At 40.9% G+C, this 15,905-nt stretch overlaps 1 long non-coding RNA gene across 1 annotated transcript in view; it reads right to left on the reverse strand.

Moving 5' to 3' along the window:
- The window catches only part of LOC140913911 (uncharacterized), a 32,369-nt gene that overhangs the window by 2,046 nt on the left and 14,418 nt on the right, over positions 1-15,905 (reverse strand). The window contains exons 2-4 of the long non-coding RNA XR_012159692.1: positions 8,337-8,387; positions 3,813-3,957; positions 724-900 (exon numbers count right to left, since the gene is read on the reverse strand). This is a non-coding gene — a long non-coding RNA (uncharacterized lncRNA). The remainder of the gene's footprint in view (positions 1-723; positions 901-3,812; positions 3,958-8,336; positions 8,388-15,905) is intronic.

Below are 15,905 nucleotides of genomic sequence, written 5' to 3' on the forward strand. Positions count from 1 at the left end.
ACTGCCAATATTGAAAATGCATGGCAACAAGGCATTTGTAGGAAGGCTTTCAGTGATCACACCAGAACCTCAAATATGTCTCTCTTGCTTATGATTGTAGAAGGAATAGATATGAAGCCCTTGCTTACATAATTGATGCTATATCTCATTCTGCAACATGCAAAAAGATAGGGTCGAGACAGAATGTTTAGGCATTTCATTCTTTACATAAATTATTGAATTTTACTTGGTGCTATTAATGTGCTCAAAAGACTGTTAATAACTGCTGTACGTGTAAACCATCTTATACCTTCCCGGAGGTCTCTTTAGTTGTTGCCACTAGATGGCATTAGTTGTATAAGGGAGGAGGTGCTCTCTCTTCCTCTCCGTTTTTCTGAGTTATGTCTGCTCAGCATACTGGGTGTTCAGGATGGTGTGAGACTGCGACCTGCATTATGTCTTTGGAGGCTAGAGTAGCTGCAACGTCCCCTCAGGTCAACATGTCAATAAAGATGAATTAAGGAACAATCTATGATCAACAGATCTAGATTTTTCTTCTTGTTATTAATATCCTAAGAAAGAACTGGACACTGTACTACCTGCAGTATATAACAGAGGATATGTGACTGCAGGTGGATTGCTAGTGAGCAAATAAGAAGACTCCCCCTCTTGCAATATTTCTACAGAAAGATTAGGACATCATATAGAGCAGATCAACATCAGTTTTATTTGGCATTCACTCACCTTCCCCAAGAAATATATCTCTGCACAATGCTAGTTTTTAGCCTTTCCTGTCCTCCAAAATCTATTTGGGACGATCCTCTCCCTTCTTCTGGGAATCACAGCAACCTTCTGTAAATGTAGCATAGTCTGAACTGGGCACGGTTACCCAGAGAGGAAGATAGCACATTCTTGCAATTCCTATTGAAGTTACGAAACAATCACAAACTACAAAATAAGTTACAGCAAAATGGAGCTTCAGCCCTCTAATTATTATTATTTATTTTTGTTTCCGTGATACCTAGATGCCTCAAATGAGATTGAGGCCCCGTTATGCAAATATGCCATTGTTCCTTTTCTTTGATACCAAAATGTATTGTGGAAAAAATGGATTTTGACTACATTTTTGATGAGATGCTTTCTTAGGTTCAGTGTGGATGAGAAACAGAAAAAGAGAGACCCAAACCAAAAACCTGATCTTTTTGATCCGCAAATGGACTTCTCATCATTACTACTATTTCACAAAAACTTTCTAAGGATTTTGTTTTGTCCCAAATGAACAAAAATAAAATTTGAAACCTCAAAAGTTTTCACAAAATAGAACTATTTTCCATCCAGCTCTAATTATTACCCTCCTTCTACAGATCAGGATCTGTCACAGAGGGACTAAGTGACTTTCCGAGGGTCACAAATGTAGTCTGTGGCAGAGCCTAAAACTGAACCTAGATCTCCTGAATGCCAATCCAATGTATTAATCACCAAACCATCCTCCCCCGGGCCCTTTCTTTCTGTTTGCATGTAACCACCTCTCCATGAATGTCTGAGCTACAGGGCAGAGGTAACTGGAAATCTATATTTCCTTTGAAAAGAACATCAGTATATAGAACAGAAAATGGGGCATATAAGTCAATGTGCCCTAACTTATGCACTGTACAGTCACTTATTTTGTGCTTACTTGGCAACTGGCACACCTCCTCAGTTTGGCATCCCCTTGCCAACATGCACAGCAACAGTCTTCTTCTTAGTGTGTGCACAACATGCCTCAGGTGCTGGCTCGACAACCCTGATGTGCAAAGTCCTCAGCCTATCTGCAGATCAGGTACAGCCCAGGCAGCAGCAGTGTAAGCTTCCTCACAGTCCCTGCTGATGTGCCTCAAACCTGACCTGGAGGCATCATCTCTAGGATGCAGAGTAGCTCTGTCTTCCTGTACATTTAATCCTGCTGAGACTGCCAACAGGGCTGACAATTAGTGCCAGTTGTGGTGGACTTTTGAAGCTGGCCAGTAATTTAATTGCTGGTTAATAGGTACAACTTGGAAGTCTGAGAACTTTGTGGTCTCATAACTCTCCCTTTCCTCCCTGGTCTAGCCCTGCCATTTCACTGGGTGATTTCATCAAGGGAAGCAATTATATATACTGATAGCAGCTTTCTCTAAATTACTGGCAGGAAGCCAGCATTATGTTACAGAGGTGCAGTGCAGTGCATCAAGTGGTTGCACTGAGTGACGCTCTGAAATGATGTGTTGTGGCTACGTGATTAAATACTGGCTTCCTGCCGAACCTTTCTGCCTGGGAAACAACTGTCACTGTTCTTAGCATCCCTCCCAGCACCTTGAGAAGTGAGAGCTCTGTTCTCACCAAAGGAGAAGGCTCTGTTAGTTGTGGGTAACATTCTGAGGTCCTTACTCACTTTGAATTTAGTTTTTACTGTAGCCTTCCTCTGGCAAACTCCCACTAAAATCAAGGACCTCATTTGACTTTGTGGGAAGCTTGTCTTTCAGTGACACCACATACATAGTGTAAAACTGAGTGTATAAGGACCCACATTGGGATAAAATGATAATTGTGGCAACATTTGTGTTACATCAGGCAGAATCTTTTCTACTAGCTTCCTCACTGGCTCTACAATTCTCCCTTCCTCTGTTCCCCTAATGGTCCATAGCATTCTCTGCACCCCCTTTGGAAAAGGGAGAGTGGAAATGTTAATAATACTCTTACATTTCTACAGCACCTTTAATTCCAAAGGATCCGAAAGCACTATCCAAGGGGCCCCTGCTCTGCTTTGGAGGGCAAGGAACTCTCCTCTCGACACCCTCGCACCCCCACTTGCCCAAGATAACCACAGTCTATACTCCCCAGTCCCTTAAGTGGCGAGACTGCTCCTGGCCTATAGTGTTAACCACCCAAAAAGGGGCAGGGAGGGAGTAGCGCACTACCACCGTGGTACTACCAAGCAGAGCCAGCTAGCTATGGAGGTTCCTCATGAGGGGAATAATAGTGAATATAACTCCACCTCTAGTAATTTGGGGCATTAAAACCCTGGAGCTTTGTGCTGGATTTCACACTACCCCAGTGCCTTAATGGCCCCAAATTACTGAAGTGATAAAAATCTATCAACAGAAGTGTCCTCTAGTGCTTTTGCCACCACAAAAAGGATTCACAGAGCTATACATAGAAAGAAAAGTCAACCAAAAAGGTTAACAAGATACATTGTGCTACATGGGCTAGATCCTGCTCCCTGCAACTTAAGTGGCAAAACTCCCCTTGACATCAGCGGGAGCAGAATCATGCCTGAAATAGGCAATTGACTCACTTTTAAAGTGAAATAGCTAAAAATGGTTTCCTCCGTCTGGGCCCCTTCCTGCAAGGAGCTCAGGACCTCCTGCCAAGTTTTAAGAACTCTCAATTCCCACTGAAGTAGGCACCTTGCATGAACCACTCAGCTCCTCACAGGACTGGACCTCACCATATCTCTCAATACCCAAGCATAGTTAATATTATTATTGATTATTATTTGCATTACCATAGCACATAGGAGCCCTAGTCATAGATCAGGGCCCGTGGTCTGCTAGGTGCTGTACAAACACAGGCAAAAGGACAGTCTCTGCCCCAAAGAGTATCACTCTACATACAAGACAAGAGAACAGATAATTACAGACAAAGGACTGCAAGGAAATAATGTGATAATATTGGTCAGAAGGATAGACTGTGCTCAATCTTGTTGTTTTGGAAAGTTACCAGTTGCTTCAGGCAAAGCTCAGAACCCAAGTCTCGAGTGGTCAAATTATTTCCAGTCATCTTCAAATATTCCACCAAAACAGCAAAAATCTCACCTTGCATTTCCTTGCTTGTTCCTCTAAGGCTCACACAATCCCGATGTCAGGCCTGGATGGGTTCATCAGTCTCACTGCCATTCTAGCTGAAGAGGTGAAACACTTTTAGCCAAAGGAAGTCCGGATTGGCTGTGGCCATTCATCCCTATGATCAAAAAGACATGTGCCAGTGCATCCTTTTCCCTATGGCTGACTTGCAGGTTTGGTACATGCATCTTGTATTTCTTTCTAAACCAGGCACAAAATGCATGTATCCTTCTCCCTGGCCAGTGCATTAAAAGGCCCTTTCAAATCTGGATGTTTACAGGTGGGTTGTATTGACAATAAACAAGTTGGTATTTAGAGATTTGGATCTGAACTTTCCCAGTGTATGGATCCAGGGTTTTGATTTAGGCCTTGGTACAGGTATGAACTGTATCACTGCTCTGTGTAACACTTTAAGCCCCATAAGTTGGCATTCAGATTTCTAGTAGTTAATATATCTTAACCTGTACGGTGATAGCCGACATTTTCTCCCAATTCATTATTTTCTTTCCCCTTTTCTTCCAAGCACAAAAATCTCTGTTGTCTAAGACAGAAAGAAACAGAGTCTTGATAAAGGAGGAGTGCATATGTCCCAGTGTTATGCTTCATTAAAATAAAGCATACAACATTGTTTTATGAGAGTGTTTGTATAACATATGGCTTTCTGGAGACAGTACTAACTATTACCTGTTTATCTATTTAAAGCAGGATACTCTGCTATTCATTATATGCGAGCAATACATGAATACAATGGCACATTTATTGTTAAGGTCAATACAATGATAGGATTGGATTATGCTTTCCTTGTTGCTTAAGAAAAGAAAGCCAAATACTTGCAAAGGTTGCGTTAATTTTTTCTCTTTGCTTCTGACTCCAGCAGGATATGTATTTTAGTATCTAATCCTTAGTGCGCTAAGCCATCAAATAAATAAATTATGTTAGGGCAAGGAATAGAGTATCAAGGTCTGGTTTCATGTGGATCTCAACATGTTTTTCAATTTGTAAAGCTAATCAACCACATTAAAAAAAAAAAAAAACTCCACTACAGTATTGCTTGTCTGACAGACAACTCTCAACTCTAATTAACCAATATGTCTTTTCAGTCATTGTACAGCAGCTACCTATGGGATGTCGTTAGTGACTATAGAAACATGTCCATGGGTAGTACTGGCATTTCTGTTCTAGGCTCCAATTCAGGAAAGCGTCTATATTTAGGGACAATAATTAAGCATTGGTTTTACTTTTAGCAAATACTTAAATAGTGTCCTGAATAGGGATGGAGTTAATCACACGCTTATGTACTTTCCTGAATCGGTCCCTAATGCTTTTTCAATTTGACTGGCATTTCTGTAGAGAGGTAAATTGAGTAAACAAGGATGATTTCAAGCACTAGGCACATGGGTTTTCAATTTAACAACTGTTATGGGTTAAAATAACATGTATGTGCACATGGAAAAATTCCATGAAAACTAGATGAGATAACTCTGTTGATAACCATCAGGAGTATGCAACTTGTTGGATTCTGCTTTACAATGGTTTGGAAAGATCTTATCACAACACTGGTCAGCCTAGAGATCATCCTGCTCTATGGCATGAGCCTTCTTGATGCAATGTATACACTTGTTTCTCTTTTATGGCTTGATTGTGCAAGGTTCAAAGTCCCCTTAACTCCCACTGAAGGCTATGGGAGCGAAAGCACATGGCATCTCACATAAGGTACTTGGCACCAGTGGCTAAAGTGAATGGAGATAGATGTGGAAGTGTACCAATCCTTTTATTTATCACCGGTTTTGGCGTCACATATTGATGCAGCATTACAGCAGTTTCCAATGATGGGATGCAGGTAGGGAAGGAGAATGAAGACAAGTGAGAAAATGTATCTGAAAGTGGGTCATGTCTCCAAGGATGCCTTTAGACAGACACTTGCACGGCCATGTAGGGGCACATTCTTAGTGGTCTCATTCCAATTTCTATCAGTAGAGAGAATCTACATTGATGTAATGAGGGAGGCCAGAGGGTCCTCTCTCAGAGAATTTTGAAATACCTGATGTAATCTCCTTCATATTAGAAGATTTTAGGATCTTCCAGACAGACTTTATGCATAATTTGTATTGCATGTTTTATATCTCTCTTCCCCCACGCCTTGGGGGAGTAGGAGCTAGCACAGAGCAAAATCTTCCTTCAGAGGATAGGAAGTCCCTAGAGGACTCTATCTTCTTCCCTGATCGGGTGCTCTTGTTGCTCTACTCACTAGCAGTAAAGGGTGGAAATGTAGGAAATACTCAGCCTTGCACCTGCTGCTTCCACTTCAGATTCCCCTGCCTTGTGAGTCCTATTAGATCAATAGAGAAGACAAGAAACTAAGTCAGGGACTGGCATCCCCATGTTTCCAATCATCATTTCCTGGGATCTGCTAAGTGGATGTTAGAAGGAGACACATATGGCAACAAGAAGTCCAATTACACCTAATTTTGCTTTTAGTCATTACATATTTAATTTACTCATTTATTACCCTCAAACCCTATCTACCATTGACATTTTATTGCACTCATTTTGAAATTATTTCTTTAACATTTCAGTACCACTGTCACTGTTAATTTGATTTTGTGTTCTATAGGGGAAAAATGTTTGTCCTTCTGTAAGGATCATAATACTCTGTACTTGTTGTTAATTATAGACACCTGGTGGATCTTCAATCTTTGGACTTTCTCTGAAATTCCCTCCTGTATCTAAGATCTACATGCAGAGTTGCACTGATGTAATTTAGAGTGTGATTTTAAACCCATTTGGGTAAACTAGGGCAAAAGGCTGTGTGTTGACTCTCATAGTTTTGGTTTAAACCAGGCCTATTTTGGATTAATTTAAGTCTATTAAGAACAGTTTAAGCTAAACTGAATAAAACTGAAGAGTGTCTAGATTGGGGCTTGCACCAATTTAACTAAACTGTTTTAATTCAACCACTACATGTTTGTGTTTAGACAAGGCTTACGTCTGAAATCAATAAATCACATTTGATTTAAACAATATCACATATATAATTTAACAGCTTCACAGGAGAAGTACAGTTGGTCTTATATTAAGAAAGAAGTCAGATCTGCCCTGTCCCCCCATCCCCCAGGCATATTTTGGTCAGCCTGGAATGCATATACACAGAGCATGCTTTACTCATGGGTGCTACCAATGCAAAATTGTTAAATTGCCTAAAAGTTAATGCAATTACAATTTTCTACACAAAGTACTGGTGTAAATTCATTTGCCTCTAACCACTCGATTAGAGTGCTCTGTAAAATTAGAAGGTAAAGACTATGTACTGGTGTCTTTAATGTCCATTGGTTGTTCCTAAAATCTTAATGCTATTACAAGTTTTGCAAATATGTTTTAGTAAGCACATTTCATACTCATCTGATCAAATATTTGTTTTATCTTCCGCATCTGTGAATATCATGTGAAGTGATGTGCAGTTAAGTATTCCCTGTGGTGGTGGTCAGGTGTGAATGTGAAAGTTAAACGAAGGGCTATAATTTTCATTCTTACCTTTGGTAATACAACCTTCTATTAATTAAATACACTGTGGCCTTCCAATGACAGCCTTGTGTGCAGACAAACATGAATTTCAATATGTTTCCTTCTTAGGCTGCCTCAAAAATGAAATTGTAGAAATACATTCACCCTTATTCAACAAAGAATATTGAATGTAATGGAAACACTCATGCTTAAAGTATGTTGTTGAATCAGGTCCTCTGTACTAGTGTACAATTAATGAACATTTTTCCCCTGAACTTTTTGTTTTAGTTAGCTTTTTCATAGGGTTCCTCATATTTTATTTTTGAAAACATCTCAGGTGACATTATTGGAAACCTATTCTCTGCCAACTTATGTCTGGGAACACAAGCCTGGGAAGCTGAAACCGTTCTAAAACTGAGATTTTCCCTGGAGTAATTAGTTCTGCCATAGATTTTTGTTAGGCATTGTCACATACTGCTCTAGATTCACACACAGAAACCACATTGTTGTTCAGTTGGCCTTGACTTGTGCAAATGGGTTGCATAGGCAAATTCTGTCATTTGTGAACACAAGTGATAGTGGGAAATATAATGCACATATGAACAAAGGTAATTTGTTCTTTTAAAAAATTCACATTAAATTTCAAGTAAAGGTTCCCATTCCTCAACCTTGTTTCCCAAGAAGATAAGCCTTAAGGATGGAGAATGTTTTGGACAAATCAATTGTACCTGGACCTTGGAGAGATTTCTGATTTAGGTTCAATTCAGAAATGAATAACATCTCCCAAAAGAACATTTTTTTTTTGGCCAGGAAGTGAAAAGGTTCCTAATGTAAAATGTCAACCAGTTTTAAAGTGGTATGCTATTGCTGGACTTCCTTTGTTGTCTTCCTTCGTTTTGGCTGTCATCTTTTTGTTTTGTTTTTGCTGACTGGTCTCTTCATCTTCAGTTCCCAGAACCCAATTAAGCAAGGTTCTTAAACAATGGGACTACTCACATATTCAAAGTGCTGAAGAACGGGGCTGAATCGGGGCTGAAGTGTTCTAGTCTGTTGAAAGAGAAAAAAGCACTATATGAAGACTCTGAATTTAGAAAGTCTTCTGCAAGGCTGAGCCCTCCAGTGAAGTCTATTAGATTAAAATCATTGAACTTCCTCATACTTGTCTCCAGAAGTACTGGGCTCATTAAAAGTCTGTTGATTTGTGCTTTACTGACACAATAATCATTCACATATATTTTTTACACCTAATCCCCAGAGTCCTGCACCATCCTGTGCTTATGCTGAACCCCTTTAGCACTCAGGCAAATATTTAATGTATGCTGCTGTTTCCTAAAAATAACTTGCTGCACTCCTAGTCCTGTAAAAATATCTTTTTGTCAAAATAAAATGTGAACTGTCATTCTCTAAAAAAAGATTCCGCAGCATCTGGAATCCCCCTATATCCTCATGACTGGGTGGATTTCCTTAAAATCCCAAACCTCTGTACAGGAAAACAATCCCAGAGGGAATGTAATGGGGTAGTGTGCATGCCACAGTGCATCTCATTTGTCCAAAACTACACAGTCCCTATTGCTTCAGAATTGCTTATAAAAAAATAAAAGGTAATTAATATCTAACTTAACAAGCTAAATGAATTCAAAGCGGAGGTTTCTCTCATCACATGCTTTAGCAGTCTCACTGTCTGAAATCCTTTCAGCCAGGACCTCTTCTCCCAGTTCAATGTTAATTTACTTGTCCTTCAGGTATTGTTGGTGCCATGGGTAGAGAGTAAGGAAGGAGTATTTCGGGGCATCTTTTCCCCTTTCTTATAGTTCTCTTTTCTTTGAAAATCATCTCCAGCTGAGGAGACAGCCAGTACGGGGGGACAGGAACTTCCAGATGTTTCTTTGCCCAAATGTAGATTTCTCACTGACAACCTTTTTCCTGCCAAAGAATTGCCTCTTAACCAGGTGATAGTCCATTTGATTTTGTTGATACCTGGCTAAGACGTCAGTCTGCCTTTTGTCTCTGAGGAATTGATTTGTGCCTGCTTTTCTAAACTTGGAACATGTCTCAGTAATGTTATACAGTAGAATCTTATAATTTCACATACAATGTTCCCACACATACTTGACCAGGAAAATAATGATCAGAAAATTATGAGTTTTCAAATGATACCTCACAATGCATATTTTGTACAAAATTTGTCATAGGCTTGTAAAAGGGGTGAACTTAAACTATCCAAGATTCAAAAGCTATCCAAAATTAAAAAGCTGTTTGAGGGAAAGGTGTCCTGAATGTCTGAGAATCAGGAGATACTCAATTCTAATCTCAGCACAGATGCTGGCTTCCTCTGTGACGCTGGGCAAAACACTTGATCTTTCTATCTCTTTTTCACCATCTGTAAAATAGGGTTAATAATACTTACCTACAGCACAGGGGCGTTGTGAGGATTAATTAGTCAGGGGTCAACTGTGGCATTAAGCCACAGTCTGTTGAACAGAGAGTTCGGAGGAGTGCCTGGGGGCATTTCACTTCTGGAAGCTCCGGGAGGGCAAGTTGCTGTGCAACATTTGGAGAGAGTGTTGTGTATGTAGCTGCTATGCTGATCAATGCCCTGGCCCTGCCCCCAACTCCCAGAACACTGTAGCACTGTAGGCAACAGCACAGATATGTAGCAGTCCTTGCGTGCCATACTGTTGTTTTGTCTGGCCCCTTCATGCATTCCGAAAGTGAGGAAGACTTATATTGCTCCTTTGCACAGGAGACATTAATGTTTATAAAATCATTGAAGATAAAAGACCATCATTGCTATCATTAGAGATTCTGTGCTTAGTGGAGAATTAGGAGAAGTAGATCTTTGATTTCTGTTTAGCTTTGTTTATTTATAAAGTGGTATAAGGTGGCCTTAGTGTAAAGGAGGATCAGGCCCATTTATTTCAATGTGATCCGCTCTATATTTTTCTTGGTGAGTTTAAAAACAAAGTGGTGGATTTATGACAGAGGGAAAATGATGAATGAAAAAGAAATCTGAAAGGTCCACAAGAGCAGTACTTTCTCTCTGCTGTCTGCTTCAGTAGCCAAAATCCTTCAGCTTAAACATGTATTAATACCAACATTAGAGGTGACGTATCTCCAGGCCTGGGAACCCAAACTTCCTATACATAATTGGCATGTCAACAATGCATTACCACTGAAAATGCTAGTTTGGTTTCTGGTTATCTTTTCTGTTCCCTTTTTCACTTTACCTCTCTCCCTGGAGAGAAGATTAAAACCCAGTTTGGTTTTTGGGGGCTGTGCTGGCAGCAACTGGAGGATGAATGTTATACTAAAGTTACTACTTATTCCAGCTGCTTTCTGCATAAAACAAAACACTGATAAGTAGGCCCAGGGCCCACCCATTATAGAAAAGCCCAACAACAACAAGGTAAACTCCTTTTTCTTGGAGAAAGAGAACACTGCAGGGAGGGTTGAGTCGGCATATGCTGTCTAATATATGAGAAATCTTGGAGCCCTGATATCCTTAATCCCCACCACATAAGTGTATAAAATTTCACAGCTAAACTGCCAGAAAAGCCAAGACCACACCAGGAAAGCCGTCTGCTTACAAGAAGATACCTGCCAGGTCTTGTCTGCCAAAACCTGGACTAATGAATGAATACACAATATCCCAATCAATCAAACTGGATTTGTCTTTGCCCCAGGTCTAGGTGAGGTCTGGTATGAGGTGACCATAACTGTCAAGCATGCAGTAGTTGTGGCCAAGAAACTGTCTGTACATTTATGCATTTATCAAGGCAGAAATGAATAGAAGGCTTTATTTTTTAATCAACTGTATTATATACACACGCATACACTGTGTATATCTACATATACACGTATAGTTATACGCAGAGAGTTATATGTACACACACATGTATATAAATGCACACCGCACAAACATTTTATAGATGATTCCATGCAGATGAATACACATACATACATAAAATATACATCACACACACACACAGCTATTCCTTTGTCTTCTTTCTCCAACTTGTTCTTGTTCAGAGGGATTTTAGTCTGGAATACGATTTTAATACAGGCACAAGGAATATGGTGACATTAAGTATTGAGAAACAACAAACCACAGCTTTCTTTTTTTAACTGAAGTGGGAACGTTTGTGTCTAGAGTATTAATTCTCCATCCTAGTCACTACAGTCTGTCAGGTAAATAGACTGTGTTTTAATAGAGGTGTAAATACTTATTTGAATGACAGAGTGCAAAGGAAAAGTGGCAGAGAGGTAAAAATAGGGTAAAATTTACATAGTATCTACAGTCACATTAGAGATTCTAATGGCTATTGTAATGATGAAGGAGTCAACCCCACAAACACCAGCAAGTATAATGCTTACTACTATCCCATTATGACTGCACCCAGCAGTAAGCACAACATTTGACAATAAGAGGATCTGGCCCATAGGTGGTACATTTTATCTTCAGAACAAAAGTTTCCATAGGCTGAGTACTGCTCCACACTTCACAAGCAGCACTGCATTCTGGGTGCAGTTCAGGGAGCAGGGTGAGTCAGAGATTGGACTGAGGAAGGATAATTGATCATAGATTGGAATATGTCCTCGGCCTCCAGGAAGACCAGTGAACTGAAAGCCCCCCTGAAATGGAGTTGGATAGCACAGAGGATGGACAAAGTATCTTTTACCTCTCATGTAAGTTCAAAACTAGCTTAGGTCTTTGTGTCTAGGTCCTGTGTGTAACAACGATACAGTACACAGCACAAAATGGCTGATTTGGTGTTGACATTAACAGTAGCGATTTATGGCACAAAGCTTTGGGGATGCAGTACCCACTGACTCCTAGTTACTGCCTTTTGAAGATTCCTTTGTGGTTGCATCTATCAGGCCATACCTTTTCCACCACCTCTATTGGCAGGAATGGATCCTGGCATGTTGAATTTGATCTCCTTTGAAATTGGATGGTGAGTTCACTCCCTGTTTACTGTGAATGCAAAAGCTCAATGTAATGGCCCAAACACCTTGCACATTTAGGGGATTTTCAAAAGTGCTCAGTGTTGAGCCTAACTCTGCTCCCTGTTGAAGTCAATGGGAGTTCTACCACTGATTTTAATTGTAGCAGTTTGCCCAGCGCTAAGCACTTCTGAAAATCCCATCCATAGTCCTTAAGACAAAATTTTCAAGCATTGTTTTACAATGCTTATATAAAATATTGATGATTAAAAATATACTTAAATCAATGCCTAAAACTGTCTTCAATCTTTAATGCTGCATTAATCCTACAGAGACTATCCTGCCCTACATGGCAAATTCCATTGAATAACACTGAGTTCCTGTAAAATGAACACCATCTTTCTTCAACAGACATGGACGTTTAAGGAGATAGGGGAATATGGCTATTCCAGTGGCTAGCAAACTGGGTTAGAATTTAGGATATGTGGGTTCAATTCTCTGCTCTTCCAAATAGTCCTCTGTGATCTCGGGCAAGTCACTTTGTCTCTCGGTGAGTCAATTTCCCATCTACAGAATGGGGATAATAGAATTCCCTGCCTCACAGGGTGCTGTGGGTATAAATATGTTTAAAAATGTGATCTGGTCAGATACTACCACAAGGCAGTGGGCTGTATAAAAGTGCCCTTGATAGATTCATATTCTTAAAGTGTACACTGCATTTCTTAGAGCAGGGATAGGCAAACTTTTTGGCCCGAGGACCACACTGGGGTTGCGAAACTGTACGGAGGGCTGGGTAGGAAAGGCTGTGCCTCCCCAAAGAGCCTGGCCCCTGCCCGCTATCAGAACTCCCAACCCATCCAACGCTCCTTGTCCCCTGACCACCCCCTCCTGGGACCCCGGCCCCTAACCACCCCCCGGGACCCTACCCCCTATCCAAGCCCCCCTTCTCCCTGTCACCTGAGTGCCCCGACCCCTATCTACACCCCCGCCCGCAGAGAGGGCCCCCCCCAGAACTTCCACACCTATCCAACCCCCCCTTCTCCCTGTCCCCAGACTGCCCCAACCCCTATCCACACCCCCACCCCTAGAGAGGCCCCCCTGGGACTCCCACGGCTATCCAACCCCCCCTGCTCCCTGTCCCCTGACTGCCCCCTGGGACATTTTGCCCCTTATCCAATCCCCACCCTTACCATGCTGCTCAGAGCAGCAAAGCCCTGCCATCCGGCCAGAGCCAGATACACTGCTGCCGCGCTGCCTAGCAGGAGCTGCGGGCCAGCGTGCTGTGGGCTGTAGGGAAGGGGGGACAGTGGGGGAGGGGCCGGGGGCTAGCCTCCTGGGCCGGGAGCTCAGGGGCCGAGCAAGATGGTCCCGCGGGCCGGATGTGGCCCACGGGCCGTAGTTTGCCCACCTCTGTCTTCGAGCAGTACATTTCTTACATACACTATGTATAGCACACAATATCACTTTGACTTCATTGGCCATTTGAACACTAATGCCTGGATTATACTAGCTTCTTTGACATTGTATTGGATCCCAAAGCTCCCGTGGAATCATCTGAGATCATGCTTTCATATTAAACAGAGGGTCTGTTCTCCCCTAACTATTCACGTGTAACTGCTATTAACATTAATGAGAGTTATGCATATGCATCAAAGGGAGGATAGACCCTTAGGGCATCATATGGATGGTCCTGCAATGTTTCCTGAGTTTCAGAGGGAGTTTGTACAGTATGGCACACATTCTAATGGTTCCATTGACTTTGTATCATTTAGGTTGCTGGCTCTAATATGATGTTAATAGAAACTGTCTCATAACAAGATCCTAATTGTGTGTGTGTGTGATATTGATGCATACACTATATCTTACATATCTCTGCTCCCAAACCACTATCATGCACTCTCTTAGGAACAATATAGCAGTGACCATATCAGATGACCTCTGCTTCATATTAGCAGTACTCATAAATCCTAACCTGGCAAATTCAAGCTCTGTTGGCACCAGAAGTACATTTTAAATCTAGATGCTGCAATCCTGGGTCTCAGAGAGAAGAGTATTAATGTAGCGCTGATACAACTATCAGATCAAATACACTTTTTGTGATTCTGCCTGGGACGGATTAAAACGTAGGACCCTGTGATCAAAGGGCAGGGAATGAAAGCGATAGACTTGTCTGTGTCCTCTAGCTGCATAAACTCAATGTGTTTGCATCTTTCTTTTCTCAGAGTGCACTGTCTAACACACTGTGTTTGGGACTGCAGGTGACGCTTCCAAAATTACCTGTATTATGCAGATGACCTGCTAAAACAACTAAAGCATCTGATCATTTTCAGTGTGAAAATGGAACAATGAAAACTATAGAAGCTGAGAGGCAAAGCAGTTCCCTGCAATTATCTGTCTGGAAGGAATCCATTGATTTGACATTCCTAAGAAGTCACAGACATCGGATTTCATAATATAATTTGTGGAAGTAAAAAAAAAAAAGCAAGTTAAACATTTGCCTAAGCACATCATGTTTACATGTGTTCAAAGAACTTTCTAAAAACTTTGTAGTCTCACCCAACTGCATCATCTTTAAGGCTTGTTCATTGTCATGGGTTTGTCGACAAACTCTCAAGCACATTCAAACTTAGCTTGCTTTGCTTTTGGGGATCTGTTCATAGGTCAACACTTTTTCTCTGGATGTTTAATGAACATACAGATGCAAAAAAAGGACAAAAATAGATTTTCTCCCACAGGACACATGAATAAAGAATTAAGCAAAGTCATTTTTTGCATGTATCCTCAAAGCTACATGAACGTAAAATAGATACAATCTGCGTTTCTGCAGTGTATCAGTTCATTTTGTAGAGAGGGGAGCAAATCATTTGCAACAAATAAATCATCCAATGAACTTATTTTCTTTTTTGGCTCATCAAATATCAACAAGCAAAACTCAATTTTCACAAAGATTTTTTTTATTAAAATTATTCATTTCAGACTTCTGATCACATCCCCCCTCATGCCCTCCACTTCTCCAGTAATGCCATCCTCAATGCCTTGTTCATCCACTCTTCCACAACTGCATCCTTAGACAAGCCCCCAGTTCATGCATGGAAGGGCCTCCTAAGTCCTCCCATGGAGCCACTAGTCTCTTCTCACTCAAATTCCTTCTTCAGACTCTTTTTCTTTCCTTTTGCCCACAAGAATTGAGTCCAAGATACAACTAAAGTACTGTAATTATTCTTACTATGGGATTCCCACTTTGTCCTGCCTATTATATAGTTGCTTTCTTAGAGTATAAGATCTTCAGAGAATGCACAATGTACAACAAGCAAGCACATGCACAGTTTGCAGCATGTCAGTGATCCCACTGAACTCAATGGAAACAATCACATGTTCCAAGTTATGTCTGAGCCTAAATACCTTGCTGAATCAAGGCCAAAATGAAGAAGGTAAATTTTCTTTAGCTCTCTCTGGGTTGATTATGAACAGTTTTCCCCAAAGTCACAATTAAGGATTCAAGATGTACGATTTATTTATGATTGCTTAGATAAGTCACCTGGTATTGTTTCTCAATGGTCAGGCAAGCATTTCCTAGTCATGCACACTCATGCATGCAAATAGATGCACGTGACTTTGAAA

This window comes from Lepidochelys kempii, chromosome 6 (genome assembly GCF_965140265.1).
Source record: "Lepidochelys kempii isolate rLepKem1 chromosome 6, rLepKem1.hap2, whole genome shotgun sequence".
In the NCBI taxonomy this organism is placed as follows: domain Eukaryota; kingdom Metazoa; phylum Chordata; order Testudines; family Cheloniidae; genus Lepidochelys; species Lepidochelys kempii.